The 27,503-nt window shown below is 42.6% G+C and overlaps 1 protein-coding gene across 1 annotated transcript in view; it reads left to right on the forward strand.

The window, feature by feature from the left end:
• The window catches only part of CDH20 (cadherin 20), a 1,157,650-nt gene that overhangs the window by 546,905 nt on the left and 583,242 nt on the right, over window positions 1–27,503 (forward strand). The window contains exon 4 of the mRNA XM_078685760.1: window positions 17,546–17,601. The gene's annotated coding sequence lies outside the window, so the exon portion shown is untranslated. The remainder of the gene's footprint in view (window positions 1–17,545; window positions 17,602–27,503) is intronic.

Below are 27,503 nucleotides of genomic sequence, written 5' to 3' on the forward strand. Positions count from 1 at the left end.
CAAGAATGGTAAGTTAAGCTCGTTTTGCTAGGTATTAAATGCATGACCTGTAAACCACAACAGAAGTCAGCAGCAAGGTCACTGAGCTATCTTGTCAACTATACTTCAGCTACATGCATGTATGCATATGTTTACAATACTTTAGGCTATGCCTAATACTTTAGCGAATCAGCCGTGATATGTCCTAGTCTTTCAGAACCAGGAAAGATAGAGCTGTTGTTCTCAAAATCAGGTGTGTTTTTCCCACAAATTGGTGCAGGTGTTAATAGTTTTTCCAGTACCGCTCTGGGGTTTCTGAACTGATGCAACACACTCTTTTGGTGCCGGAGTGTCCTAGACTCCAGCAATTTAGAAACAGTACTGCAGTACAGCACCTTAGATAGGGAGGCAGGAACAACTCCTGCAATTGTTCTACAACAATGATCCTTCTCAGCTCAGCAGGTAGGGAAATGATCTTGACTTGCTGGTCCCAGGTATATGCTGATGTTCTAGTGGGGCATAAATTGTCTCTTCATAGGAATATTAAGTTTGATATTAGTTAATGTCCTACTTCAATCCCTTAAAAAACGCCCCTATTTTCCCCTCCTAAATATCCCAAGAAACACTGACATAATATTGATTACAAAAATATCCCCATACACAAATACTGACACATAAATATTGATGTAAAAAATATTGACATCCTATCTTCATAATGTAAATACCAAAAAATATTAAAAAAATAATATCGATGTAAAAAATATCTATGCACAAAATATAGTTTTTATATATATGAAAAATGTTAATTCATTAGTAAAATTAACTTTATAAATTATTTAAATGTAATATACAATTTAACAAATACAATAAACAAATACATGTCATTTAAAAAATGTAAACAAACATATAAAATGTAATATATTTATGTATATTTACTTTAAAACAATTAATATACGTATAATATTAATTTATTTTAAAATGTTATAAATATATTAACATTTACAAATAAATATATATATATGTGTGTGTATATATATATATATATATATATATTTTTTTTTTTTTTATCTTCCCCATTCAGGGCGAGATAACTAACAAAATATAAAACAGGGAGATATAGCAGGATGAACTATGACTATATAACAATTGAAGATTAAATATTTGCTGTTGTATGTTTGGTTAGATACAGACACACAAACTATCATCCTTTTATCCAGTCTAAAATGGCTGCTGTTAATTCAATGTCGACTAAGCACAAATTGTCGAGCAGTGCGCTTTTTGTTTCAACTGACAAAAGCAGTGGGAAATGACGTGTATTTAACTGCGACAAACATTGTGAACATCGATATTGATAAAGGCCAGCATGGCTGAAACGCGTTTGTCTGCCGATGGGAGCAGAATTCAATAAAATAATTTAATTATAAATCGTAGTGTGCGCCGCGCTTTGTTGCTTGCTTGGCGTTTGGAAAAAAAATATATATATGTATATATATTTTTTTTCATCAAGCAAAATCACCGCAATCCTGGGATTGATATAGTTTCAAAGAAGCTTGTTTATTTAAGCATAAATCCCGCCACCATATTACACCACTCACCAACGTTTCGACCAAGAGATGGTCTTTTTCACGGTTTCGTGAGTCCTTTGTTAGTTTCCCCCTTAAATAGTGTTCAATATAATAGCCAGTGAAATGCATTCTGGTACTGGTATTCTTGTGAAAGTCACGATTTATTTTACAGTTTATCTTCAATTCATTTAGAACTTTCTTTGTTACTGGCACTTGACAACGTTGTTGGTGATGTTCTCCATCTTTCATATTAGACTTATGATATTGTGTGAGCCACATTTTTGTCATCTAGTGACTATTGTCACGTTGCTATGATTAGAGCCTATGATCGTGGTATAGACACTTAGGGGGTACCCATTGGTATCCTCCTTCATTTGCATGCACAATGTGGCAGGCACCGCGCAGTGCCTGCCACTTTGTGCATACAAATGCACAACATGCATATATTGCATTGTGACTGGTGCTGCTTACCGCACAGCACTCCCAAAATGCAATATATGCAGGATGCCACCACCACGGTGGTGGTGGCATCCTAATTCCCATGGCGGGACCGCAGCACCTGTGGCGGCCAGTCCAGTTTCCCGGTACGGTAACAGGCGGAAGTAATAGGTCCCTTAGTTATCAAATAAACAAATATTATTGATTAAAAAACAAATAAAAACACATACGAATTAATTTACTCACCAAACAGTACCCCTATAAAACCAAAATCCCCACTCAAAATAAAAAAAACAATTACCATAAATATTTATCAATTAATGAATGAATATTAATGGGCAACTAATTATTAATTAATTAAACCTAAACTACGTTCCACCCTCTACCCCAATAAACACCACAGCACACGCCTAAAAATTAATAACCAATTTCCATAACTAATTTTACATTATTAAATTAATAGCAATTAACAACTTAGTAATTAATTTAAAGTAATTTATTTCTCAACCTTTACCACTATAAACCCCACAACTCACATCTCAAATTAATTACACAATTGGCATATTTCTTTTTAATTAATTAATTACCATTAATTATGAATACATTTCTTCCCACGCTATTCCCCTATAAACCCACAACAGCTCCTACAAAAATAACACCATTAACATAATTACCAATCAATGAATAATAATTAACAACCAATAAATGAATATTTAATAATACATTAATTTCCACAATTAACATTTTCAAATATAAATTAATTAAATATTAATACATAAAAAATATGAATTATTTGATAATTAAATTAATTCCCACCCTAATCCCCTAATACCCACAACCTGCTCCTAAAACAAAAAACCACAATTAATCTAATTACCAATTAAATAATTAATAAAAAATTAACAACCATTAATAATTAACTAATAATAAATGTATTCCCACACTTAACACTATAAAATCTAAATTAAATAAATACTAATAAATAAAAAATATGAATTAATTTATTGTAATTAAATTACTTCCCACCCTATTCCCCTATAAACCCACAACCCGCTCCTAAAAAATAAAACAATTAACATAATTACCAATTAATTAATTAATACAAATTAACAACCAATGAATTATTTACTAATAATACATGTATTCCCACAATTAACACTATAAAATCCAAATTAAATAAATACTAATAAATACAAAATATGAATTAATGTATTATAATTAAATTACTTCCAACTCTATTCCCCTATGAACCCACAACCCGCTACAGAACTGCAAAACGCAAAATGTAATTAACATAAACTTAATAACTACAAAAAATGTATTTTAAAAAAACAATAATTATACAAAAATTAATCATAAACTTTTAAAATACATACTAAAAAACATAACACTAACTTAAAAAATGAATATTTTAAACAAGTATATATATATCATTTTCAAAAACGATATTTCTTACCTTAAAGTCGATATTCTTGACCATAATATTCTTGCTGTCGATATTCTGCCTGCCCCCATCTTTTCTTTGAATTCTTATTTAAACCGATAGGACAAACACAACTTTTTAGTTTGACCTGGTATTTTTTATTTTGTACCCATCAATTTAAATTTTTTGAAATATTTTTTGTATGAAAGTTTATAGAGAAAAGAAATCCAATATATTTCTCTTAAACCTGTACACTAATATTTACAAGACTAACATTGTATACATTTCTAAATACAATTCTCATACAATCTACATATAATACACAATACAAACACAAAAGAAGAAAGTTCAACAAATTATTATTGAATAGACCCAATCTATATTTATAAAAAAAGAGAAGAAGAGACAAAGAGAAAGAGCAAGGCATTGATTGAACAATGACTTGACAGCTGGCCACAGCCAGTTGGAACGCTTGGTGTAACAAAATAGCTCCTTCAGATGTGCCGACACGTTTCTAGTCCAAGGAAACCAGTTCCTGGACTTTCATCAGGGCTTTGTCAATTGTCTGTATCAAAAATGCAGAAAAACAATAAAGTTTTTATTATTCGACTGCATTCGTATCTGTTAAAAGTTGCAACACCACCTATTTAACATAAAAAGTACCTGGGTTCTTTTTATGAAGAAACCTTTCGTCCCTTTCGGTATCTTCAGGCTCAGGAAAAGGGTTCTGTCTACTGTTATCTTATTTACAGGGAAATGAGGACAATCCGACCTACAGATAGACAATTCCCATACGGGGCCCAATGGAAGTGAAACAGGGGGATGCCATACCTCTCGAGAGGGGGGTCCAGAACCAACAACGGCTATGTTTCCATTCTTGCTTCTATTTTGTTTTTGGATCTAGTAAAAAGATGATTTGCCTAGTTAGCCCCTAATCTTTTGAATAATGCGCTAAAGTTCTTTTTAAAAGAAGTTTTACAAACCCATACCGTATTTTCCAAAACAAGCGAAGGAAATTGTAGTTCACACTCGCCCTTTCGGGGGCTCCCTCGCGGGGCACTCCTAGCGCAATTAGTTGTACGCTTATCGTTACTTCTCGATGTTTATTTAGCAAGGGGTAAACCTGTCCTCGACTGTAGCACCTACGGGTAGAACATTCTTTTATCAGTGTGCGTGAGATTACAAAAACATAGCGAGGCTACTATTTACACACAACAGCCGCTCTGAATAACAGTTATCTTACTCGTACCTCTTTCCGCTGCATCACCCGGTACTAATTCACTCAATGCTGGTGAACCCGGGGGCCGTCTGAGAACCTATATTTCAAGCTAAACTGTCGCAATAGCGCTTCTGGGACATGTAGTTTGTTTGAATTCAAACAGATTAGTTGTGCTCGGCCATTCAATGAAATGAAGCCATTAGGTGGCGTATGAGAATTACAAAAAGGATTTGCACTTTACAAAGTTACCAACATTGCCCCTACACCTGTAACTGTGCTATTGAATTTAAGAATGAGGTATGCCTCTTTCTGTAGTAGGACTCTATCAACATCATGTCTAACTGATGTTGATAGCGTTAATAGGGTCCAGCCTACCCCACTCCTTTAATGGGCCTAACTCCTTAGTTTTTCATTTCTGTATGTCGATATTTAAAAGGCAATATTCTGTCTATACAGCATATCCCAAATTAAGATGTGCTCCCTGCTCATAGAAAGTAATTTGTGGCACTAATTGACTACATAGTCCCTGGTAGGTAAAACCACACATGCTTGAACTCCACTCTACCAGATCCTTCAGCTAGAAAGCAAGCTTTCCCTATAACTAAAAGGCATTCCCTTGACCCCAAAAAGCACGGTCTTCTACTGCCACTGAAGTCACTAGGCCTGGGGTGCATCCAAAGTTGAATATAAATTTTTTTCCAGAACTCATATGCTCTTTTGAGAGAGGCAGCTGTAGCCATAGGTTCCTCCCACTACCTCATTCCCTTTTGTGGTAGAATCCTTCAACCTGGAAGTAGTGACAGTTCATCATCTAGGATTATTTAGATTTGGTAGATAGATTATATCGATATTAATAAGCCAGGAGTGTGGATACCTCTTTAGTTCCCTTTTAGCTGGCTCAGACATAAACATTTCTATATCTTTTAACTTGGAAAGGAAATCGGGAAATCATACTTTGATCTCAATTGGGTCTTTCCAGTCTTAGGGAATGGTTTAGAGGTTGGCGGACCTGTACACCGTGGCAGCCTACTTAAATAAGAGTGCCATAGGATAGAATGCACTTTAATAGGATGGGCAGAATATCTGTAATTTTGAGACACAGTAACCTTTCTGCCAAACTCTGAATTAGGTCCTAACTTCAAAATAGATGTTGATCACCACCACCAAACTAACGATTTAAATTTTGAGTTACACTTTCATTTGTGAGACACAGGCGTGGCCCATTCAGGTAAGAACGGTGAGCAGGTGGGCAGGGTGAAACCACGCCTGGAGAGACATGGTCCTCTGGCAGAGATGCTAATCATCAGCACAGGCATCTAACAATGTTAAATATATTTTGGATAGTGAGATTCATTTAGCCCTATTTCATTTCCTATAAATGGTGCAGAAGCAAACGGACAGGGTAACCTGTGCATCTGCATTTGATTTCCAATGACCTTCTTAATATTGTTTTGGCATACTGCGAACAGACTCCGGACTGACACATCAAGCCAATTCAAAAGGGGGCTAGATTGTGAGTATCGTTCTTTCACACAGCACAAAGCAACAAGCCAGCATGCTGTGCTGCATGAAAGGAAAAGGGCAAGAATGCACCGTATTTCCCATTATATGGTGCATTCTTGTCCTTTCCTAGCGCAGGCGCACTTTCAGTTGCCTAGCACCAACTCTGGCACCCTTGCATCATGGTGCACGGGGGCCTGCGTTTGTAGGCTGGATTATTTTGTGCAGGAAGGGACCTTCTTGCATAAAAACAATCCTTGGACACATTATCCTCCTTCTATGGGTGCTGCAGACTGAAGCACACGTAGAAAGAGGAAAACACACAAAAAAATAAACATGTCTCCTCGTTACACCTCCCCTGGGGACAGGGCTGGATTAACCATTGCAGGCACCGGGTGTTTCCCTGGTGAGCCGCCAGGGTGGGGGCCTGTTTGGGACCCCTGGGAGCGGATTTTGTTACCCGGGCCAGTTGGGCAGCATAGCTGCAGTATCGGCCCCCTGTAAGAAAAGTGGCTGCAGTGTTTTCCACGTGCATCCCCCCACGTGCCTCTCCCCACAGTCCGACTTAATTGCCGGAGTGGGTTTGGGTTCCAAGTCTGGCCCTGCCTGGGGAGGCCTAGCATTTTGACGCATTGCTGGGTCTGCCGCTAATGCTAAATTTGGGAATACAACAAAATCCATGAATGGATGCGCTGGATCACCCGCGCTCCACCCATGGAACTCCTCCCTGGGGAAGAGTATCGCAAGGCAGCAATTTGCGCTGTCCTGCGTTACTCTAGATTTAGCAAGCCACACCTCTTGTGGCTTGATAAATCTGACGTAAGTTTTGCATCGCCCTTGTACCCCCTTGCGAGCCGCAAGGGCAACACAAATCTGTGATAAATCTGGCCCACAATGTTTTAACACAATACAAGTAACTGAAAACTGCACCGTAGCCTTCCAACCTGCATAGCTGCATATGGCACGGTTACAGCCCCTCAGTTTTTCAAAGCGATAACAAAGGGGATGATGGATGAAGCTTTCGAGCAAATCAAACACTCACGCCCATTCAACTGATCTGGGTTTAATCCATCATCATTCTTCAGCTCACTCCACCACCCCAGTTCAGACATGGCCATATGTAAATCAGTCTGACCCTGTGCCTCATGGGAACAGTCCCGCCCGAACTGCCAAGCCATGTCTTCCCTGGACCGGAAACAAGCATCCTGGGACCAGTTTCGGGTCCAAACTGGAATGGCATTGTGAGCAAAAAAACAATGGATTTAGGCCCAGATCTCGGTACTGGGGTGAATGTATGACAATGTTCTGCATTCTGTCCATCAATAGTTCTTTTTGCCTCGGTTTTTCAAAGCATGTGTTCCCCACTATTTATTGATTCCTAAATGAACGATACCAGAAACATGCTCAACATGCTCTAGAAAGCAAATGAATTTCATTTCCACATCTCCACCGAAACAACCCACCTCAGTGTTATGGCTGGGAAATTAAACTGGAAAGCTCGACTTCTTCAAACAGAGCAATGATTAAAATGAACAAATCATTTCTGGCTAGGGCTATTATGTGTATTTGGTGATTAGTAAGGCAGGGCTTGTTGTACACAGCTTTTACCATCGTATTATGAAAGCAAATAAGGGGTGACCAACATATTTGTGCATATTTAATCAGTCAGACTACAGTGGGCTATAGCAAAGTGAGAATGCCAAATTACAGTATCAAACCACATTAACAGCAAACAGCGTAGCAACAAAATACAACGTCACAATACAACCTTGCAATATTAGCAAATATACAACAACCACCCTATACAATGTATCAAAGCAAAACCCAGCCGCATATCACAGCATGCCAAAAGAACATATTGGTAAACATTAAAAAAAATAAAAGCACACATTTGCAACCGTGTTTGGTTGCGGATTGTAGTTCGGGCAATGCTGTGTGATATTGTTGTTGTGTTTTTGTGTTTTGCTTGCACTTTTCTTCTGTTTAAATATTTTACGTTACTTTGTGAAACTTTCCTTTGCTATTGTAAAAATTTACTTTTGTTATGTGGTGTTTTGCTGTGATGTATTTGTTATGGTCATGTGTTCTGGTGTATCATAATTCATTTGATTGTTTGTGTGCTGAATGTGCCCATTGTGTTGTTTTTTGCTGCATTTTTGTGTTTCGTGGTGCTCTTGCTGTCTTATTGTGTTTGTCTGATGTATTATTGTGTTGCATTTTGTCGTGGTGGCAATCTAGTATGTTTTTTACAGGTGTAGTTGTGAGTTTCAATACTCCATTGTGTTGTTACTGTATTGTTAACTGTGGTTGTTGTATTTTCATTTTATTGTCGTGCTGTGCCTTGTTGTGTTTGTTTTATTTTAGTGCCCACACCGCCAGCGCTCGCTCCACACTGCGCACGTTAACACTTGTATACCAAGGAGACTCATGAGACATATTTGTGGGAAAGCAGTGATGCAGGTTTATTTCGTACAACAAGTAGCTGATAAGGTGGGTCATCTTACAGGCGATCCAATGCGGCAGCCCCTCGCTGACCCGCATGCCTAAGGAGCCATCTTGCACGGCGAGTCGATGCTCTGACGGTGCAGTACATTATCACTTTATTTCGTTATACTCCCGCCCCCCCTGTCAGGGTGGAGCAATGAGGCACACCCCCGGTCGGGTCAGGCCCCCCGACCGCCCGAAGGACTAACGGGGCGCCGACGCTGTTTCCTGGAACCCCCTCGGCTCCAGGTTCTTGGCTCAGGCACCCTTACTGTGCCAGGCAGAGGTATTTAGACTGTATCCTTCTGCCGCAGAGGTACCCCTACTGTCCCCAGGAACCCCGGAGGAAGGAGAGGCAGAGCAAAGTTGTTGGGCCGCTATATACCCCCCGGGAACGCCCCTATCCCTAAAAGAGCCCTCCCATTGGCCGTTAGCGGGAGGGCGGCTCGGGGGGGTAGGCGCGCTGCAAGCTCCTCTCGCGCGACGTGTGGGACTAAGACGCTGTCTCGCCCATGCTCCCCTCTGTGTCGCGCGGCCAGCGGCAAAGTTTGGGTGATGTTACTTGCTGTGCTCTGGTGTTACTTTAGAACCACCAACAAACCGTGCTACATTCCAGTCGAAAGCAGTGCAATTCTTTAAAATTCAAGGGAGAAATACCTATTTCACCCAGACGTTAAGACACGGCTGCTCAAGTTCTTCAGCTATTTAAGACACTAGACAGCCCAAAAATGCAGCAGTGGTCATGCCTTAAAGAACCACTTCCAGTACTCGTTTCCTGCAATGCGGTTCTTGGTTACAATGGGAACCACATTGACCCTCCACATGCAACTATGGCCAACCCTCGAGTGAAAGGAAATCAGGAAAAGATAATTCTTTGTGTTAAGCTAGAAAGTGAAATCCAAGTTGGCTTCTTAGGCAAATAGGATGCATGCATGTATAGGAACTGATCTCACCTCTTCACCGATCTTCCCAAATCAGCATCTTCAATGCAGAAAACTCCTCCAACAATGAATCAATGTTAACTACAGTGAGCAATGGCTGTGCACATCAACCTAAACCAAGCAAAGTACACTGGCTTAATGTTAAAGATAAACAAGAAACAAAAGTCAAACTGTATTGAAGGCTCTTTCACCTTTAATATAGACCTGCTTTTGTTTCTATTTCAAAAACAATTGGGATGGAAAGAAAGTCTTCACTATGACAAAGAAAGAAAGGAAGGACTACAAGGAAGGCTCTCTTACAGTAGCAGTTGGTGGTGGGAGTAGCTGCCGGGCGGTCACGTGGGGAGGGGGAGGGGCAGAGTGGGGGGAGTAATCCATGGATTACGGAGTATTACAGGTTAGTAAACATAAATGAATAAAACGAATTTCGTTGCACGCACTGCATCCCCAAATGCGAAGCAATGCATGCAACGAAATTTGTTTTATTTATTTATATGTTTACTTACCTGTAATCCTCCGTAATGGATTTCTACCCCCCACCCTGCTCCTCCCCCTCCCCACGTCACCGCCCGGCAGCTACTCCCACCACCGACCGCTACTTCTCTCTTATTTGTGTTCCTTCTAAGTGCTCGCTTGGGCGCTCGCTCAGCTTGAATGTAATTGCTGTGCACAGCGAGCATAAGTGGGCGCACACAGAGCCAATGGGACAAAGGCAGAGAATATCACTCTAAAGAAGAAGAATCTGCACTATCATGGCATGCTAACAGGGAACCTCTGATGAAAGCAAATGCCTAATCATGTTTCTCCTAATTAACATCTGTGAAGCTGAACATAACCACCTTACTGCTGCAGATCCTGCTCCAAACTTCCCATTCAGACAAGTCCTAGGCACTCAAAAGAAGAACATGCAACTCACTTTTAAAGTATTAAGAGCTGAACATGTGTAAATATAGATTTTGTAGCGATTAAGTGTTGTAGATCTTTTGGAACCCCCGTCGGCTGAAGTGCATTAAAAAAGTAAGGGAACTGTGATGCTGTGCACAATTGGAGCGGGGTAATTTAGCATGGAGGGGGGGGTCAAGGGCATGGCTAAAAAAATAAAATATGCTGTAACTTTTTTTGGTCTTTCACCTCCAGGTATGCAAATATAAAATAATAACACACAGCTTAAATTTAAAATAAATGCAGGTCAAGTTAATCAGTGGCAAATGCGCTATTTGTTCTTTATGAAACCTCAATTACTTAATACACTGAAGAGGTCCGGGTGTAACCAGACAGCCACGTAATTGAATCCTGGTAGAAGCAGTGGAAAATAGTTATGGGCTAGCACAGGCCTCTGCGGGTGCAGGGGGCCTGTGTTGCGCCCCCTGAAACAGCACACACTTCACTGCTATGCTGGTAAATCCTTTCCAATACCACTCAAAAAGAATAAATCAGCGTTATCAGGAAGTGTCAAGTGATTCCATTAATCAAAGCCAATACCGGCTTCTGAGCTCCCTTTACGTTTGAAGATTGACCCCATGGGCACATTTCCATTTCTTTCAGGCAAGCCGGCACCCTGGCAAGAAGGACTGTTTACCTGTTTGCCCGCCTTTGGCTTCCCAGCACAGGAGACTCCCTGCCTTACACTGGAGCTCAGCCGCGGGCCGTGGAGGGAGTTACGGTGGGGCAGGGAGGCGGGGAGGGGGAGGGGCAGGGTGGAGGGACCTAAAAACTGGCATATGGATAATTGCAGGTAAGTACACAATTTAATTATTAAAACAAATTTCGTAGCACGCACTGCATCGCATTTCAGCTCTCAGAACTAACCGTCCTGGGACGGTTCTTTTTTCACAGAAAAGTAGGGGAACTGTTGTCATTAAATTAAAAAATGTATGGGCACGTCATTCCCCTCTGATCCCGCCCACTCCGACTACTGGGTACTCATAAATGTAACAGATGGGGAACTGAGACAGTTGAATATTGGCATTGTTCAGGATCACACCTTTAGTGAAGTCAGAAACGGGGATTGGAAAATAGATCTCCAGTACTAACATCAAACAATAAATCCACTATATCTCATTTACTTCCTAAAGATAAGCCATATGGTACCATGTTGCTTTAAAGAAAAGAATGATAAAACATGTTTGTTTTCATGGTCGGTTTCCTACTTCTAACTCTGATATTTTTCCAAGATTACTGGTTTATAAAAAAAAAGAAAGAGATTACTGTGCTTTTTCGTCCTTTGTCTGCAAACGGGGCTCTACACATGGCAAGGCAGGATTGTGCGCATGTTAAATGAATCTATCAATGATTAAGGGTGGCATATTCTTCTTCCAAGCTTTTTAAAACTAATATTGTGTGATTTTTAAGAAATGTATGTAGAAACATGACCTGTTGATCTAGGGGGTAGGAGTTGTCTTTAGAAGCACAGCAACCAGATGATACTGCATAATTTGTGACACGTTCAGCTAGTCTTTGTTTTTTTATCTAGCAGGTAGTTGCATTCTGGGACTTGTGGTATTGCGTTTTTCATTGTAAGTAGGAAATCCTAATTCGCAAAACGAATGTGACATTACAAAAAGGCCAGGATTGGCTGAAGGTGTCACACAAAACATTGGCTTCTTACAGAAGGGCAGGGCCTACTGAGTACATATTAGCGGCAGCTTACTAATACCTTTTACGTGATTCTCTGTTTGTACCAGAAAAACAGCAAGGGTCACCGAATATGGCTCCCACGATAATACTGGTCTCAGAGGCGCAACTGGTGCCAAATTGGGGGGGGGGGGCTACTAAAATTTTCAGGGGGGGCCGATTCTTCCAGCAATATGCAGAGTGGAGAAGCAGGGGCTCTAGGAAAGAAAGGATGAAAACACAACAAAGCCTCGTTAGATGTAAATGGTCTTTTAAAGTCCTGTGAAGTACTCAGGTGCAGCTGTGTGTGTGCCAGGGAAGCTGTCTTAGCCGGGCTGACACACACGACAGGGGGGTGCTGAAGCCTTTTGACCCAATGGGCTTTGCACCACTGACTGGTCTTATCAAACTAATGAGATCACAAGAGAAGTATCTTACGTCCTCAGGTAGACCACTTTAAATTAAAAATGAGGTCTCGTTTTCACACTTCTTGTAGTAAAAACTCCTATTCAGCGCATCTCAGTTATGTTCTAATAATAATTTTCGGTTTCAAGTTTACCATGTGCTCATACTACATGGCCTCTGGAAGCCCGTCATTCCATTAAAAAAAAAATCCTGCAATTCACATAGTATGCTATATATTATGTGCAGGCCTCATTATTTAACTACTTTAGGGTTAAATATATTTTATTTTAAAAAGTGATGTTTGGGATTTCTATCAGTCGAGAAAACGTTGTTAATCATTTGATTAATATACTGAATTAATACTGAATTGCAGTGCGTGTTCTTTGTTTTTTTTATTTTTTTTTTAAATTTCAAAACATTTTATTGATTTCCATAAGAAAGATACAAAGAGTAATACTGTATCAGGATTAACATATCATATATGTAAAGCAAAAATATAACTTGTATAAAAGCAACAATATGGTTATTACTCCTATGAGAGTATCAAGAGGCTAACCCAAGTGATCATTTGTGTTTATTTAACCATTTGTAGGATGAGTTGAACCAACCTCTTAATACCTCAACTCATTAAACAACAAGGAACTCTCAGCATATCAGCAAATCATTGTACTGGTCGCAGTCCAGGCAGGCAACAACTGCAAGCTTTTTCACAGTAAAGTGATTTTAGCCAAAATAAGGACAACATTATACCACTGCACAGTTAAAATCAGCAGTAGATATATGTTAATGGAGAGATTTATATATGGATCTTGGCTGCTGACTCATACCTCCATATTTGAATTTGCTTGCCTCTAACTCCCACGCCAATGATTTGCAAGATCTGTTTTACATAATATCTTGCCCACATGATTGCTTATATAGTGGCTCATCTCTACTCACAAATGCACATATATGAAAAAAAGTTTCCCTGCACTTTATTTTGACATAGAAACGAAGGGGCTTATTTACAAGCCCATTATGCCGCTGGTGCTTCACTTTTTTTAATGCACCGGCGGCGCAATGGGCCTCACTATATTTTCAAGCCCATGTAGTCACCCTGTGTGGCTTTTCATTGCCTTGTAAATTTGGGCCCCTTTCACACATTACTCTGTGAGAAAGTGGCGTTCCATGGTTGTTGCTTTGGGTGTTCCCACGCAACTTCTATGGAACTTGCCGCATTCCCAGATTTACAACATTTTGTGAAATTGAGAATGCATCAGAATCCTACACCTCCCCAGGGGAGGCATAGGAATGGTGCAACGAGGAGAAATACTTTTATTTCTGCCATTTTTCCACTTTCTTTACATGCTGAGTTCCTCAGCATGCATAGAAAGAGGAAATGCCATTAAATGATTGTTTTTGTGCAGGAATGTGACCCTTCCTGCACAAAAACAATCATCCCCGTGGTGCAGGCACCCTTGCAAAATGACGCAAGAGTGCCTGTGATGGCACATGGCAGACAATTGTGAACCAGCCCAGGGGAAAGTATAGGGATGCAGCATATTGTTGTTAATACAACGCATCCCTGTGCTGTGAAAATGACGCAGCACAGCACAGCTAAATGGCTTGTGGCGCAGTGCTGTATCATTTTCTTGTGCTGAGGCCCTAAAAGAGGGAATTATTAAAGCTAAGAGAGCTTTCAATGTAGCCTTGCCTTAAGTCTATGAAAGGTGAAGAAAATACCTGGTCCCAGCAGCACTTCTCAGAAGTGCAGGGAGAAGAGGAGGGCGGGTGGGGAAGCAGGAGCACACAAGAGAGACAGGGAGAGGTGGGAGAGAGACACATGAGGGTGGCAGATGTAGGGAATGAGAAGCACACAGGGTAAGGAGAAAAGGGCAGGGGAGATACCAGTGGGGAGAAGGTGGGGAAAAGAGCAGTGCCCAGAAGCAGAGGGAGTGGTGGGAGGGAATGAAGAAGGGGAACACAACAAGTCACAGGAGAGGGAGCCAGCAGGAGCTGACAGAGGTCTATATTTGTGAAGTAGCCCCTCGTGAAGTTCAATGCAAGCACTCGAGTGGAGCCCGATGGATGCACCCAAACACCTAACAGAATTAGGTGAGAAATGGATACTGTTCTGGGTTTAGCGAAGAGGCATCTGATGCTAATAGTGCGCTGGTTCACCTGCTCGTTTTACCATACTCACCTGGGCCCATAAAAAACCATACACACTTCGAACATGTAAACCTACGCTTAACTAGAATTTAATTAACCTTTTTAGGACCAATACCATTTGACTTACCAATCCTTGTCACCGGTACCTAAAGACCTAAGGGATCAAGGGTGTTAGAATAATAGGCAGTAATAAACATTTCATTGATAAAATAACCACAGACTCGGGAAAGCTTTAAACACTTTATGTAAATTCTTAAATGTCAAAGTCTATACCAATTCAATTAAAGCTCGTTCAATTAGAAAGAATATAATCAAAGCAAGATGATGTGAAAATATTACGGGACTTTCTTTAAGCATTGAAACATAGGGAGGGAAAGAAAAGGGAAACAATACAATGACATACCGACATTGATTTATATTTACCTAGAATGGTGTGAAGACCAACCCTGGCCACGGGCTGGGATAAAGGACAGGACCCCCGATAGTTCAGGTGCCAACAGGACAGGACAGGTGCAGACCAGAATCAGGACAAGTACGAACCAAATTGGATCAGGACAGGACCACCGCAGGTCAGGACCGGCACCCACAGCTAAAATGCAACGCCAGCGTTGCAACCCTCTCTGCAGCTAACAGTCGGACTCCGATTGGGTTATCGAACTCCTTCACAGAACCCCAATTGGGTTATCGACTCTTCTGACAGAGTGCTCCGCCAGCACCTCTGTTCTCGATGGCCTATTGAGTGCGTTGGGTCAGTGACAGGTCAGCTATTCGGACAAGTCGGACAAACTAGCTAGCTAAGCCTACCTTAGATCCACCATTTTCTAGGGCAGTGTACCACCCCCCAATGTTGCAAGTTTGTGTATTCCCTCAATTTTATTGGTCAAAAGGCGAGGAGAGGTCATCACACCATACCAGTTATGAGGTCACTTGATTCAATAATGCAAAATATCTTTCCCGCCCATAACTTTATTTTCCCATGCGTTTTATTCCACCCAACAATGGATGTTCTAACAGTAAATACAATGTTAAACAATTTATCAAATTGTCTTCCTCTGGGAGGTTCATTAGGTCGTTGGCAGGGTTTCAATGCCATGGCTTGTGGACTCGGGGATTTCAGCACATGCGCAGTTGCGGGACCCAAAATGGAGCAACATTGTTCTTGATTGGTCCAAACACGAGCTAATAGCAAAATCAAAAAGAACAATTTTAGAAAAAGGAATACATGAATGCACTGTATACCACTTATCTCTACTCTATTCCCATTACTTTATTTTAACTACAGCATTAGGAATTAAGCAGAACAAACAATTTAGTAAAAGCAGCAATGCAAGCGTTAGCATGTGAAAACATAGAGCAGCCATCTTTAGTTCTAGTGCGCAGAAGCAAAGATTTCCCACCAAAGCAGAGAATACGTCACATCACGTGAATGTGACAGACGCATGCGCAGAAAAGTTCCCACATTGCGCCGCCCATTTTAGGACACTCGAGTTACAGTTAGTAAAGGCACATAGGAAAGCTTCCCCTAGATACTAGAAATGTCGTGAGGTGCATTAGTAGTAAGACAAAACATGTTTATTAGTGCATTACGTTTTATTTCAAGAGGATTGAATCCCAGCAAGTCTCTTCACGAGTGAAACCTTTCTCCATCAATGCCAATGGAAGAAAATGGCTGGTTGAACAAGGTCAGTGGTTGAAAGGGGTGGAGCCCAATTATGCTCTATGTATATTGTAAGCAGTAGGCCTGTTTCTCTGACGCAGTATGAAAATCCAGATGTAAAAAAACATCATGTAACTGAAGAGATGCTTCTCTGACTGCCCTACAGTCTTCTTCCGCTTGCATTCAGGCAAGCTTGAGTCCCACTAAAATTAATTCTCTACCATGACACTAACCTTGAAACAGATTGTGCATTATGAAGTGTTTATAATCGAAGATTTGCTTCAGAGTCTTAAAGGATTGTGATCTGTAGGGTCACTTGATGGAATAAGTATTTCTCATACAGCTATTTCTGTACATGTAATTTGCTGATGGTTATCTGTCTAATTCCCAGAGGGGTTTATTTACAGGCCCATTGCGACGATGGTGTGTAACTCTTTTTGACACACTGGCAGCGCAATGGGCTTGCCCATATACACAAGGCCATGTAAAGTCACCCTGCATGACTTTTCATTGCCTTGTAAATATGAGCCCCTTTCATGCGTAACTCTGTGTGAAAGGGGCTTTCCATGGGTGTTGCTGTGTGTGTTCCCACGCAAGATCCATGGAGCTTTCTCATTCTCAGATTGCCAACATTTTGTAAACCTGGGAATGCGTCAGAATCCCATGCCTCCCCAGGAAAGGCGTAGGAATGGCTCAACTAGGAGAAATACTTTTATTTCTTCTTGTTTTTTCCTCTTTCTATGAGTGCTGCATTCTGCAGCATGCATAGAAAGAGGAAAATGCCATTAATTATTGTTTTTGTTCAGAAAGGTATCCCTTTCCCCACAAACAAAATCATCCCTGCAGCGCAGACATCCTTGCAAAATGTTAATACGACGCATCCCGGTGCTTTTGAAAATGACACAGCACGGTGCATCATTTTCTTGTAGATGAGGCCCTGAGTATGTTAAAGAATCTATTCAAAGTCCACACCAAGTTGTTACACTAACGCTCCAATGAATGTTGCGCTCTAATAAAACACTTAGTCTTGTTGACTTTAGTCTCACTATAATGGGTTTACCAAAAACGAGCACAAATGCAATATGGAAGCCTGTAATACAATCACAAAGAAATGCATATTTTTTGCATCACTTAGTTAATGTTACTAATTGTTTTATGTAATTATTTTAGGATCAAGCTGAAGGTGATATACAGCTCTGCAGGAAAATAAGCGATTGACAAAGCAGGTAAGTTCTAGTGGTTCCATGCCTTGTCCAGTCCATAAGATGAACGTGTTGCTTCCACGCGTCACGAGTATCCAGTCATCATTTTTAATAATGTTAAGTCTTTTTAGGTCTAAAATCAATGCACAGTGCTAAATGTAAAGTTAATTGCTTATGTCATGTCATTAAGAAGCAGCCGCGCTTGACAGCCCCATGAAACTGTGAATTTCAAAAGCTCATTGTAGAAAATTATTTATTCCACTCAAAATCACTAAAATCTTTAAATAATTATTGATTGTGGTGATTACATTTCTAAAATGCCCCAGACCGGCAATCAGTAGTTGCCTCAGGATACAAATAAAGGGCTGGGTGATGTCCACGGAAAGGGCAGGGTTGTACCCTTTCTGCATGGATATTCGGGTGTCAAGATCTCTATGTTAGCTGCCTTAAAAAATCCAGGTCAACATGGAGGCAAGCGGGACATGGTCTTGGACTGCCGGCCACCTCCCCCCTTAACACACTGACTGAATTACCCCATTCAACCAGTCAACACATGGGGGTCTTTGGAAGTCAGGGGGTACAGGGCCCCCCCCTGGCCGTATTTATTAAAATATAAAAACAAATCAAAAACTTTAATAAAATAAACATTTCTGACAATTATTAAAATGCACATTTCAGAACATTAGATTGACATCCGTTTCGACATGGTATGATGGGCTAACCTTAACAAATATCTAGTACAGCGTGTTTCCTAACCGAATCTAAACATCCTGAAAATTAAACTGCATTCTAATAATAAAGTCGTACGGCAAGGTCGCCAACCGGTGTCAGATCCTTTTACAGCTGCGCTCTCACGTTCGAGATGCGCATGCGCAACCCAGGGCACGTTTCGCCCACGTGCGCTCCCTGAACTCCATTTAACCATAACAGGAGGGCCCAGACACTCGCGCACCTTAGTGACGTCATAGTGTTGTGAGGGGTGGCTACCAGCCTGAGGAAAGCGTAGACTCCCTCCCCCGCACCCTTTAAAATACGGGATATCATATCCTGCCCCTGAAGTTCTGAGAGAGACCAATGGCCCCTCCCGCGGGCGGCCCCTTTCGTGAATGGGTCCGCCCCCCCGTAAGGACCTTAAAATGCTGCTCACCGATTAATGACCTTACCGCCACAGGCCAGGTAGTTGACCGACTATCTGGCCCCCCCCAACCGCCTCCATTGAAAGGTCATATCTTCCTAATCAAGAAACCCTCTACCCCTGCTAGTTTGTTCCCTATCCTTAGGACATTCCTTGACTGTCAACTGGACCCCCCACCCTGTGAGTAGAGACAACCCCTCCAATAATTGTCCACTCTTCATTATCAGCCGACTGGCAATTAAGGTGTTTGAACTAATTTCTCAAACCAAGTGTTGATCCTCTTTATCGAGTGATTCTTCACCGAGTGACTCCGTGCACTCGCCTAGTCCCCCCCCCCTTGTACGTGCAGCCTGGGGAAAACTGCCCCCTTATGGTGCAGTCTGGGTCCTATCATCGTTACCCCATGTCCTATAATGCAGGAGGGTGTGGGGGCACGCCTATCGAGGATCCCTGCAGATGCTGTGATCGGGGGTATCCTGGTACTATCATTCTACCCCTCCCACTGGCATACTGTACAGTCTGCTAACCATCCACACCTAGCCACTACACTCTGGAAAGTGTTAAGTGTATGGTACTACTTTTACTATGGAAGTCCCCGCTTCCTGAACAGGGGAAATGAGGCGTTGCATAGGCCTATCATTCCCGGGGTTGCCGAGGCCAGGAATGCACACCCTTGTGTACTGTCCCATCTCTACCGTTGTCACTACCAATTGGTGATCTATGCATATACCATGCTGACACTGGTGGCCCTGCGTGCACAGGCGCCGTTACTGTAGGTATACAATTTCCTGTTAAGGCAAATACTGCCATTTTTTGTGAAGCAACATCCTGCTACATTACTGCCGCCAGCCCAATTAAGGGCTTACACACCAAAACAATCAACTCCGTGTTGGCACCTCCTGTGTCTTTTGATCGCTCGCCCATCACACTTGCGTTGTTGCTTGCCATCTTCTACCTGACGTAAGCATCCCTTGGGCTGTCCACCTGTAGCAGCTGTTGTGATGTGGAGCACTCCAGATATCCACCATGGACCCGGCCATACATAAATGTAAAAGATAACCACACAAACCATTAGTGTTTCTGGCGATAACTGCTGTACACGTGCTAATCTTACATTGCCATCACTTGCTACGTTTGAGATACGATTAGCGTCAGATGCATACTCTTAAACACTTCCGACTAAGTGTTGAGCATAGCCTCAGTTTGTGTCCCCTGTAGCGTGACTGGATTAGTGTTATGAAGAGTGCCCTGTAAAATGGCCTTCGTTAACAAATACTACCCAGTGTGCAGTGCAGTGACACAAAGCCTGGAGTCCCCAGTGAATACCATAGCGCCCTCATGACTCCTTAAGGATGATTAGGATATCAGTTTAAAAGGAACAATCTGTTTGGATTAGCACCCACCCAATCACAACTTGATGAGATATACGTATTCTAAGTATCGAACCCCTCGCGCCTGACTGTTGGCTTCGACCGTGGCTGACAGTGGTAACGCGTAATATAACTAAGGGGCAACCATAACCTATATATATTATTCTTATGATACCAAACTGAGCATCATTCCCTTAACAAGTTGCATGTAACAGGTGGCCCTCCAGCTGCCACACATGATTTTCCAATCCATTCATAGTATACCGCCACCTATTGTAAATCATGACGCAACATTAGTTTCAACAGATCAGGGTTTAATGTGTTACCGTTCATTAAACCATTCTGCCTCCCCCAGTTTAGCCCTGGTCATATGCAAATCTGTCCGACCCTCCTGCCCATATAAGAGCACCAGCAGTAACAAAGATGGGATTTAGGCATGGTCACGACCTTCCTCTTTAGATCCACTCTACTATAGTGAGTCCTTTGCATGCTATATGTCCTCTGAGAAAATTACTTGAAACTAACAGGCATACTATGGAATGGCAATTTCCTGGCTGACATTTGGTACGGCTGACTTACTTAGGCAATAAAACCGGGGGGGAAGAATTAAGTGCCACATGCTGTTAAGTAAACACGCAAGTGCACACAGGGGACCCAGAACTAGCATTGTCAATATTCCTGATAGATATATCCCTTACGTAGCCACTTTACCATGTTACCGTTGGTAAGTAGCATTACCTTGGTCCGGGGGCGTCAAAGGTTTTCTACCACTGTAACCAGGCTTAAATCGCACTGTGCCTGGTAACTCGTGCTACACATTTCCTAGATCTGGCTAGGTCAATGTTTAAAGCATTTAGCACCATCTACAGAGCATCTCAATGAAAAGGAGTACCACTATAAACCAACTGTAAGTAATTCAGACAAAACAGGGTTCTTTGCCTCGTAGCCTCCTAAAGGGACCCGAGGAAAGTGTTTAGAATAAATACCTATATCTATATCTATATCCACCTGGTGTGGTACTACTTTAATTTCCTCACTCGTGAGAATTTTTAGACTGGTAAAACCAGCTGCTTTACCTCCCTAGCCGCCTGTGCCTGACGGCTGCTCTCCACAGCTACCACTAGGATAGCTTTCTAATAAGGTTGTCTTTAACCTACCGTCAATAAGGGTCGCCTAGACTGGTGCAGTGCGCCCCCTATAATGTCAGTCAACTCTCTCGCACTATGCTCACATAATTTGGCTCCCTGATCTGGCTAGATCAATGTTTAAAGGCCTTCTGGATCACCTACAAATCCTCTCAAGGAAAAGGAGGAACACTACAAACAAAATGTAAGCAATGCCGACCACAAGAGTGGCAACACCCCAGATTCTCACTCAAGATTCACTAAAGAATCCACTTGAGGACTCCCTTTTCGGTCCCAGTGGCCAAGCCCTGGAAGTCATAATCACCTGAGATTCGTTGCATTCAGTAATGCATAAGGTTCAGAAGAGAAGAGTTGGATGTTCATGAGATAACCACATGACGCACCCACCCTAGGAATGAGCCACATTCGACTATGAATACAAGAGCCATCCTGAGCTTTGGGCCAGTCCCATCCAGTAAACGGAGCAAGAAAACAAAACCATGGACTTGCTGCTGTTGTAGTTCGTAAAATTCTACTAACTAACACTCCACGGCAGAATGCTATTCCATACCGATGAGAAAGGAAGGGTGGGGGCCTAAATGACAGTCCCTAACCCATAGATCAACCTCATAGCATATATCTGCCCAACCTCCTTACACCCGCATGAGGAAGGCGGGGAACTTAACATTTAAATGGTGTCCTTGGCTCAATCTATTATAATCACGGCGATATCATATACCAAAGCGCTACAGGATCGCAATAGTTAAAGGGTAAGAATCATGGCAATGTAAGGACACTGATAGGGGAAGAGGACATTAACATCACACTGTGCATTTCTCATCCTGTCCATAGGCAGTGCTCTATGCATCAAACTCCTTGAGCATTAACCCTCGTCGGATTACTTTAAGTTGTGTATTCAGAGCAGATCTGTTTTTAACTTATACAAGACGCACCTACTGCACCATTCAACTCATGCCCTGCTGTCTGCAAGCTACCAGTACTCGTATAGCAATATTAGGTGGTTAGAGGGTTCTCGTTCGCCTCTGCCCAACAGCCCTGCCTGCGCATGACAATGATGTTTGTGAGGCGCACCTGGCCCTTGCAGAGACAATTCGGTTTAAACAATTATAAACGCAGTGTTATGGGCCACAAGTCCAGACTGGCATCATCAAAGCCAGCTTAACCTCTCTGCTTCCTGGCATTAGTAACAGGCACCGGCAAAGCCAGTCGATCTCGCTTTGTAATACTTGTTTTATGAATGTAGGAATTTTCTTTATACGGCGCAAACCTAACTGTGAAGCAAAAAAGGCACTGCACATCTACAAGATCGTGTACATCACCTGGGGATTACACAAAATACCTTTTACACATAATTATACACATAGCGATCAAGTGATTTGCCCAGAATCACACAATGTTGTCTATCACCAAGGCTAGGATTCAAGCCTGGGTATCCAGGGTCCTAGGGCAGCAGCACGAACTGCTCAGCTTGAACTTTGATAGCCCTCATAATTCTAAAAGGCCCTCACATTGCATTTAGATGCAACACAATACATGAGCATACATACTTTACACAGGTGTGCACAAGCAACGCATACCTGCACACATCTCCAGTCAGTAGGCTACGGGCGGCTCTATTAACCAAGAAGATACCCAAGTAACAGGGAGTACCCTCAAACCTAAACCCTTACACTCGGCGCGCCGGCATGAATCACTGCGCGTTATTGGTCATTGAAAAGATGATTGGTTGGAATTATAATAATTATAGCATGGCTTCCGGGTGTGTGCGTACATGTCCAGACGTGACAAGTATGTTCTGTGTGCAATATAAGAAGTATAAGAAGGCGCCACAGTGGGAACCCTCCCAGCGATCTGCAATGACACAATTCAATAATGTGCTACAAACCAGCAACTTATGCCTGGGTGATATATCTGTAAATAAAAAACACACGTAGCCCGAGATATGCCTGTCCGTCTCTCCCTCTATAGAAGAAGTCTGTTTGGAGATTCAATGATCATAAACCTTCCGAGGCGAGAAAGGCTGTGCGCGCTTGCGCACGTGTGTGTGTGTGAGAGATACAGTTGTGAATACATACACCAATCCGGATTAACAGCCCTGTGGAACACGATGTTGAATCTCATTGAAAGACACGTAGCAACTAAAATGTTCCCTATCATAGGCATAGCCTGTAACTGCTGTACCGCAGACATGCAATTTCCCTCTTGTCATTAAAATTAACTACGAACTTGGGCACGAGTGCCAACGAAGGAAAACACAATATGGTCATGAGCAACACCAACACATACTGTAAATTCTGGGTGGATGGTGTATCAAGCAAAACATCTGTCATGGCCAAAGATACTGGGCATACCGTACCAGTGCAAAATGTATACATCTATAGGTGTACCCCGAGAAATAGGAGAAGCCCTGGAAGAATATGTAAATATTATACGTTTAACATTGAAGGCCAGTGTAACAGCATAAAGAAAGCACTGCTAGACAACACCCATACAGGGTATATAAATAGCATTAACTTGACATTTAAACCCTCATCTATCCCACTTGTGTGAGCATACAGCTGTATTGCTACAAAACACCCTGCAAGATAAACACCGGTTCACAAGCATGCTATTCTATCTGCTAGTCCACACCACGATATACATGTGCCTTCTCAATAGCAAAATACCCCTGAAATTGTTCAGTGCTCGATTTTGTTATGCAAAAAACACCCTTTGGTCTCCCATCCGCTCACTGCCATAGCTGGCCCTGCTTAGCTTCGTAGCAACGTTGCCCGTATACCGCATGCAACCCCTGCTGCGTGAGGCCGATTCCTGAACCGCTAGTCGAGCCCCACCCGCCCCGCACAATACCTCGTGTCACGCACCTACACGTATCCGATCCGTCAACGAAACCGAACACCGCCTTTCACTCGCGCCCAGCAAATGGTCCGTGCCTCTCCTTCACAGCGTCGCGATGGCGTCCCCCACAAATGCTCCGTGCTGAGACGCCGAACACCGCCTCTGGTCGCCTCCGGCAGCTCGCTGTGCAATTCCCGAGAATCTGTAAAGGGATACAAAGAACACGGCCGACCGTCCTTATGTCCCGAATCACTGGTCTCCTCTCGACACAACTGCCGATCGCGTCTCCCACCGGTGAGCACCTGCAGAGGAGGAAAAAAGAGAAAATTACACAGCCCCACGGTGGGGCGAGGAGCGAGCCTGGGAGCGCGGGCACAAAGAGGCCGCTTCCCGTGCTCCCCAGGCTTTTAACCCTTTCGCCGCCGCGGCCCCGCCCCCTCACCCCGGAAGTGCACAATTACTTCCGGGGTGAGGGCGCGGGGCAAGCGACCCCGAAAGGAACGGGGTGTGGGAGGGGCCGGGCCCCGCCATGCTTGCGTGGGGGCCGATTGGCCCCCCCTTCTCTAGCGACTTCCCCAGAATGGCTAATCACCAAGAAATGCCTGCCTTCCGCCACCATTTTGACAGCATATATGAGATGTGAACTAAACCGTGTTAAGCCTTGAGTTGAATCGTTGTGGGTGAACGTCATCTGAATAAGAAAGGAAGAACCTTGAGGGTAAACAGGCAGTGTTTACACATAGCGAGCACCTTGAAGTGTGTCTATAGTTCTATAGTTGTCCGTGTCATCTTTTCAGGTATGGTGAAAAGCACTTTTTTTCTTTTGACTCTGCAGCGTGACTTATCCTCTGATTATTTTTATTTTCTCTCGAATCGGCACAACTGGGCCTTCAGTTACATCAGGGCTGTTCTTTATACTTGATGTTACAAAAGAAGCTAAAATGGAGAGAAGCTCCAGAGGGAATAAGAAGGTTGGCAATACTCCAGGTTTGGGCTGATTCTCAAGCAAATAAGGCCATGAGATATTAGCCATTCATTAAGGATCCATTTTAGTGAGAAGTTCTTAAGGATTTTATGAAGAGATTATGAAATAGAAAGTGAGGTTTGTGGTGAATTGTCCAGTTTCTCAGCCTGCCAAACCCGGAGCTGCTCCTTCTTATTTACAGGAGGGTGAGTATACGTCCTGGTTCCTGGCATCAGATCCAGAGTATACGTCCTGGTTCCTGGCATCAGATCCAGAGTATATGTCCAGCTGCACTGTTGGAAAGCTTTGATTGGCAGCCAGTTACTAAAACGCCATTGGTGTATGAACATCGGAAGGCCCTCCCTTTGGATCAGAGAAAGCTCCCTGTGCTTCAGGATTGTTTTTTTGGATTCACAAAAGAAACACCCACTTTAGGAGTTAGTTTCTGTAAAACAGAAAGGAAATCAGAGTGGACCACGACAACATGATATATTTGCTTGGCGCTACAAAAGGTTCCAAAATGGCTCCTGCTATGTTGGGGGTGCTACTTTCATTATAAATGCCCATCAGACTGACATGGAATTAAAAATATAAAGGCGGGATTGCTGTGGAGCTGGTGGAAGCTTTGTTTCTTCCACCAGATCAGACTGGTGAACCACTTGCTGGGGCCTAAATGACCCTTCATGCCTTCTTGAGATTATGCAGCATATCGTGACAAGTCCTATTAAAAACTAATGAAAAGATCTTACAAACTTTGCACATTATACGTTTATATCTCTTCAAAACGTAGTCATGAAAATCCCTGCAAAAATGGTTTGGGCTGTAGGATTAAAAAAGGCAGCGCCATCTCTGACTGATAAAAGATTCCCTGCTGAAATATACCTCTAATGAGCATTCTGTAAGGTATGTGTAAGGACTCAGACCGGCCATGAGAAAATAATTTGATTCTTGTTTTATTTACTGTTTGCAAACTTTTTCATTGCATCATATGCTCACGTGAACGATTCCGTTATGACAAATAGCACGAGATCATAAGTTTGCAGACTAGTGCGTGGAACACTCAGGATTGTCCATTATTGCCACACATGTCTGCCCTGGTATTTAGCCCTTTCTTTGTCAAATAAGGAAAACCCAGAAACTATTGTGATGAGTCAGAGACTCTGCTTTAAGCAGATTAGAGATTGCTACTTTTTTCTACTCATCAGGAATCTAACCCTGTGCTGTTTTTACTGCTTGAAAACTACAAGGAATCGCAGTTTATCTGATTTATAGGGAAATGTAAAAAAATAATCTGCTCATAAAATTGTATCATAATGCACGGTTTGCTTCTTGGAGATAATAACGGGCCATGGGGGTGGAGTTTAATGTATTTAGGGAGTGCAATAATTAGTAAGTATGACAACTAATGCATTTAATGTGGCTCCAATATTAGCAAAAGCCCTCAATGATTGCAAACTGTAAAAAGGATTGAGACTGTCTCTCTGTGGAGGACTGGATGTGCTTATGAGTTGATTTATTCTTAGGATTTGTTTTATGGTGTTCTGGCACACCAATGGTGGGCTAAAGGCAAGCCCGTCTGCACCCTCCTGATTATGGACCGTACCCATTGCCAGGGACCCAGGCTGTCCCGCTCATTGCAGATACACTGCCGCCGAGCTCAGAGCCCCGGACCCTGCAACAACAACTGCTGCTGCACTGCTCCATGATCCACAGTAGATTTTCCTGCCAGCACTACCTCATTTACTGCAACACCGGGGCACACGCACACATGACAACCACCACCACGCTGACCACAACCACTTCAGAACAACTCCACCACTCCTACTCTTCTTGATCGCTCTGCAAGTACACCATTGAGATCTGGGACACCATCCCCTCCCTCACCCCCGACATCATTTGCCTCAACGAGATCAGGCTCAACTGTGCATCCCCGCCCGACATTGTCTCAACATTGCCCGAACGCTACAAGATAGCACTCCAAGACTGCATTAACTAATACAGAGGTGTAATCACCACCATCCACAAAGAGATAATCCACTGCACCACCACCTCAGACGGCACTACCCCGAACATGGACGACCTCAACTCTAACTTCATACTGATGGCAAAACCAACATCAGAGCCACCCTTGCCTATAGACCTCCAGGACCTCACCAAAGCTTCTTGGATGCCATCCCCAATTTCATCGACCCGCTAGCCACTGACTTTAAATACCACATCTTCCTCAGGGGCCTCAATTTTCACCTTGACTGCCTTAATGACACCAACGCCGCCAACCTCTTTGAAATCATGAACAATGTCGACCTCAGCCAAATTGTCACCATCCCCACACACATCACAGGACACACACTCGACTCCATCTTTACGGCCAGTGAGTCTGACCTGGGGAGAAACTTGTATTCTATCATTGACCATTTATTAGTGTCTGCTTCAGCTATTTGTGTGTGTGGTAATCTTAGTGTGATTCCCTCCAT

This window comes from Lissotriton helveticus, chromosome 4_1, assembly GCF_964261635.1.
Source record: "Lissotriton helveticus chromosome 4_1, aLisHel1.1, whole genome shotgun sequence".
Taxonomy (NCBI): domain Eukaryota; kingdom Metazoa; phylum Chordata; class Amphibia; order Caudata; family Salamandridae; genus Lissotriton; species Lissotriton helveticus.